This window comes from Sceloporus undulatus, chromosome 1, assembly GCF_019175285.1.
Source record: "Sceloporus undulatus isolate JIND9_A2432 ecotype Alabama chromosome 1, SceUnd_v1.1, whole genome shotgun sequence".
Classification (NCBI taxonomy): domain Eukaryota; kingdom Metazoa; phylum Chordata; class Lepidosauria; order Squamata; family Phrynosomatidae; genus Sceloporus; species Sceloporus undulatus.
In genome coordinates, this window is record NC_056522.1 from 294,219,280 (window position 1) to 294,225,279 (window position 6,000).

The following is a 6,000-nucleotide window of genomic DNA, read 5'->3' on the forward strand; positions in this document are numbered from 1 at the left end:
AGGCTCTTTTCTGTGGATTAGCTCCTTCCAAGATCAAGTTAAAATCTGGGGGATTCACCACCTCACTGTCCTAGAAGTGACCAACCTCTTCTACTGGAAATGTTACCTTTTCAGACTACAAAAGCCACAATTACCCATCCAGCAAGTTCCAAAAAGGTAACATAACTGAGTTCTGCTTTATGAATACAGCTCAGTATGTTTGGGGGATATTTCTCCATTTCCACAAAATAACACAAAATAGTACACACATCCAATTTACATTTCAAATGAGGCTTGTGAAATGTAGCACTCTGAGTGAAACTGCACTGTCAGTATTTATCCCCCAGTGGAGAATTAGATTCTGCTTATGGGTTGTTGTTTTTTAAAGGGAACATGAATACTGACTAATGGTTTGCATCCTGGGATAGTATATTTTCATTCTTCACATATTTCCCTGCTCTTACAGCTATTATAAGGAGAACAGGGTGACCAGAGGCAGGGTGCGGGAGGACAAACATGATGACAAGCTATGCCCACTGTAATATATTGCCCCTTCTCTGTCTGTTTTCAATGGCACAGAAACAGCAAGTTACATGAGACAGCTTTACAGACTTTTGACTCCAAGAAGCTGAGAATTACACTTAGTTTCCAGTAGGGATGAAGTTAAGAGCTGCATGCAAGAGCAGCCCCTGTAGGATAGCCAAGGAATCCATGCTTGTATTTCAGTTTTTGTAAAATCAAAAGCATCATTAGTGATTAATGAAGGGATGAGGTTCACACAGAGTGTGATGTGGGATTGCTCTGTACATTTTTAAATAAGTTTGTAACAGTCATGCAGCTTTAGATGCTCTCCCACCCAATACATAATAGTAGTTTAACCTTCCTTTTTTCCTGGCAGGATCGTGTATTCTTTTGGTGTGTGAGAAAGGAAGTCATTTGGTAGGTTTGGGGTTTTGTAAGGAGGAAGACAGAGGAAGTTCCTTATTTCTAATTCCGGAGCCTTTGAGTTGTGGAATGAATTTTAAGCCAACCATAAGGGATTTTGTACTATTCTTGTCAAATGTAGATTTCAAAAGGAACTTAACAATGTGATCCTCAGCATTTGTGTTCAGAAATTCCTCCAAGTTCAGTGAGACTTACTCCCAAGTAATAGTGCATTGGTTTCTGTCTTTAATTTGGCAGGAATGGAAGATAGAGTTCTTCTGGTGGGAAAACATAACTTTGCTTTCAGACTTCTGAAACCAAGAAATTTATACAGTTACAGAAATTGTTAGTATACTTGAGGAGATCATCTGTTTGCCCGTTTGCCCTGCATTTCTTCCCCCTCCCAGGTCAGGTTGTATTCATGTATAATAAAAATTTGTTATTATAGGGAAACCACTGCAACCTTAATTAAATTGAAAGGAGGGAAAATGAGTTAGCAAAGCCATCATTTGTAAAATATTAAGCAGATTTGAAAAAAAGGTAGTCCTCTTTGAATGTATCTGCCCCCATTTACGTATTTCTTCTTCCTAGTCAGATAAAGGGCCACTGACTGTAACAGAGGCCTGTTTTGTGTTTCATTTCCTTGGTGAAATGTTTGTATGCATAAAAAATGTTGATTTTTCATACACATACAACGTCCCAAGACTTTTGAGCAAAACAAAACAACAAAAAATATGAATATTCATGCAAAATACTGTTTTCTAAAGAAAGGTTTGTTGTTGTTGTTCAATCCCCACTCCATTTTTACATCCATATGACAGGAACAGCTGTGATGATGGAAGAAGCACTCACAGTTATACATTTCTATCTGTGTTTCACCAACAATTGGTGTTTAGGGCTTTTGCAACTGGATTAGACAAATCCTGCAGATTGAGCTAAAGTGGGCAAAACCAGGGTTGGCAATAAAATGCAGCCTGTAAACTGGATGTTTCCAACCACTGCTATGGAGAGAAAGATCATGTTATGTATGTTGCTTGGCTTTGAAACAGCAGGGGCTGGGGGGAGAGAAAGAGAGAGAATTTTGGAGGAGGGGAGGAATTCCATAGCTTTTGCTCTATGAATAATAAAACAATCCTATCTGAAATAAATCACCACATTAGCCCAATGTAACATGCTTCATACCATTTTTAGAAAGAGATCATTAGTCATAAACTAACGAATACCATTCTATTTTAAAAGCTGAGATCATGCCAAGAAAGAAAGCTAACCATGAACAGACATTACAGATTGTTCATTTGTTTGTTTATTTGTTTGCATCAGTTTTCAAGAAGTCAGTGTACCAAAATCCACATTTCACTGAATGGAAGATCTGTTGCATGCTTATTAGCTGTTTTTGAAGCTGCTTCAGTGACTTGGTTCGTTGCTGCTTCCTGTAGGTGCACAAAGGAAGGACTCAAGCTTCTTTTTCTGTAACTAAAGTAATAGGATTTTATTATATTGTTTCCTGAATGAAATTTTAGTGCTGAATATTATTTTGATGCCATTTGATAGATCAGCCTCCTCAGTTTGGATGCCTTTCAGATGGGTTATACTGTAACTTCCATCATTCCTGGCTATGGTCCAACATATTTGGAGGGCAAGAGGCTTGGGAAGGATGTAGTAGATATGCTTTTTGTTCAAAACAGCCATGTGTTTCTCTGTGCAGAATCCACCTACTGACTCCTCAAAAACTTGGACATGTTCTGAGAATATTGGGGGGAAACTGTACCAAAGTCTGGCTGCCCTATTAAATTTTTCTTCTTGCTGCTGAAAATAACAACAACAAAAACTTTGGTTCAATTGTTGAAAAATATTTGTGATTTGTGAAGTCTTTGGGAGCATAATTTTATGTACAAATGCATGTGACTAGTTCAAATTATTGTTCCTTGTTTTCGTTACAAATAAAATTATGGATTTCCTCCCAGAAAACCCACATGTATTTCTGCATAGAATAATTCCCCAGTTCTTTTGCATAGTATGAAGAATTCCCCACTGCACTAGTCCAAGGAACCCATTACTTTTATTGGAAATGAATAGTTATCAATATTATTTCCCATGCCACATACATACTTTCAAAGTACCACCTGGCATGAACCAGGTGCCCTGCCCTCCTGCATGGCAGTATAAACTCTAATGATTTGTTTCTTTCTACTTTGTGATGAAGTGGGGGAATCAAAGGAATAGCAAAACTCTCATTACAATTTGACACCCATGTCCAGTTTTATAGTGGTGAATGCTGAAGCCCAGGAGTTTATTATGGTAAATCCCATGTATATACCTCTAAGGAGTGTTCTCACCTAGATACAAGTTTGTGGTTCCATATCAACCAGCCAGTTCTAGCAGTTTTAATCCCAGTCAAGAGCAGTTTTTTTGTAAAGTTAATGAATCTTAATTGCTCAGATCTAGCCACTCCAAAATGCAGTTGTCCCTTCTGATTCACAGGGAATTCAGTATGACCCCCCCTCCCCCATGAATTGGGAAAATCACCAATACTGGAGCCCCATTTATTAGAATGAGGGGTACTACCATGCATGGCACTGCATGTGTGCCCCAGTCATGTGCGCCATTATGCCCTTCCTGGCTTGCAGTCTGCAAAAGACCAAGGGACGTGAATGGCAAGACCACAAATCAGAAGGGATGACTGTAGTATAATACAAGAGCTCATGGTGATTTATTGTTATTGGGGAAAATCCATCCTGCTCACACCTGCTGTGAAGTTTACAGCTAAGCTTAGAAGGAATGAGGACGCCTCAGGGGTATAACAGATGACATCACCAACAAAATCCCTGCTAAACAAAAAAAGTGCAACCTTAACTTTGCCAATCCGTTGACCAAGTGATAATTTTGGGTGAGAGGACCAATTAGGAGGACAGTTCAACTCCGCTTCTCCACTATTTTTTACCCTAATGGGATGCAAAGAGATGAAACAGAGTCCCTTCTATGGGGACCTATCAGAATCAGAGAATGCCATCATCATTTCCTCCATTCAGGGACGTAGCCAAGGGGGAGGTCTTGGGGTCCGGACCCCCCCCTTCCATTAGAAAATGAATGGTGTGTGCTGCTGTGCCACCGCACCCAAGCCCCATTATAATGGTGGCACTTAGTCTGGACCCCCCCCTTCCTAAAATCCTGGCTACATCCCTGCTCCATTGTATTTTCCCACCATGATTTTCAGCATGAGAGAAAACCTACATTAATAGTTGTATGGTTTTAATAGTTTTTAATTGTAATTTTAGTAGTTTTATCATTTGATTATGATTGAGAATATGTTATGTTTTATTTTGAATTGATTTGTTTTGTTCTGTTGTACACCGCTTTGATCTATTTTGGAAAAGCGGTCTATAAATAAACTTTATTATTATTATTATTATTATTATTATTACTACATGCTCTCAGGTAGGTTTGGATTACTCATTGATGCTGCTTGAACACTGTCATTCTACTATATTACAGCACAGCAAATACTGACTGAGCATTTATCTGAAGGTCTTAAAACATTGTGCAATACAGATACTGAAACAATTTACAGAATTTTAAGGGTTATAATAACAATTATAAAAAGAAGCATTAACACTTCCAAAGAAGTAAAACTTCTATGAACTCCTTATTTAAAAGCCATCATAGATTGAACAGATTTTGGATATTGACAATTTGTGATTTTGTGAAATGAGCAGTGAAAAGCAGTAAAGACTCTTCCCATATCTGACCAAAAATTTTTTTGCCAACACTTGGTGGGTAGATGAAACTACTAGAATGAACATGGTGGATCCATTATGTGGTATTATTTTTTGTTATTCTTTCCATTTCTATCCCTCCCTTCTTCATAAGCTCTCAGGGCAACTATCAAGCTAGATATAAAGAGAGCAAAATCACAAATAGTCAATATCCAAAATCACAAATGGTCATCAGGGCTAGCCTGGAAGAAGAGACTCCTCCCTCCATAACTATCATCTTCCGGCCTATGAGGGAGTTGACCAGGCAAGCCCAGCTCCATCAGGGCTAGCCTGGAAGAAAAGACTCCTCCCTCCATAACTGTCATCTTCCGGCCTATGAGGGAGATGACCAGGCAGGCCCAGCTCCATCAGGGCTAGCCTGGAATAAGAGACTCCTCCCTCCATAACTGTCATCTTCCGGCCTATGATGGAGTTGACCTGGCAGGCCCAGCTCCATCAGGGCTAGCCTGGAAGAAGAGACTCCTCCCTCCATAACTGTCATCTTCCGGCCTGCGAGGGAGATGACCAGGCAGGCCCAGCTCCATCATGCCTAGCCTGAAGAAGAAGAGCCCTCCCTCCAGTCCATCTGCCTCAGAGGGAGAGAAGAAAGCTGGACCTGATCCCCTTCCCCACTGTCCGGGAAAGCAGCCAAAGGGCTGATAAGGCAGCTAGTTTTCAAACAAACAACCCCCTCCCAGCACAGCAAAGTCAGTGTAAGCTACACAGTCCTGGAGAGTTGCAGTAGCTTTACCAAAAGGGTTTACCAGAAGAATTGTCAGACGGTCCGAGGTTCAGGGTAACAGATAGGCAGGTAGATAAAGCAGTCCAAGGTCAAGGTTTCCGGGTAGTCAAGACAAGAAGCCAAGGAGCCAGAGACAGAGTCTTTCCTCTAAAAGAGTCAGATATCCACTGGCAAAGAACCACACATGCTCCAGGTGCTTAAGAAGGCAAGGAGCTGGCCTTCAGCTGTGTCTGATTACGAAGACGCTTCTGATAAAGCCTCTGAGATCTTCGAAGGCCCTCTCTTTCTGCTCGACGCTTATTGAAGGTAGGCACACTGCCCAGATCTTCCTCCATGTCCACAGCCTCGGCACCAGGCAAACTTGACTGCTGAACCTCTGGAGGGGCCATAGACTCTGCTCCAGCAGAACTGGATTGTAAGCCTGAGGGGAGGGAATCGTCTATTATCCCCTCTGTTGTAAGCCGCCCAGATTCCCAGTGATTGGGCAACATATAAATAAATCCTATTATTATTATTATTATTATTATTATTATTATCCAAAATGACACATTACAAATCTTCAGCATCACAAGATTCTTCACTAACAAATGTCTGCTGGAAAAT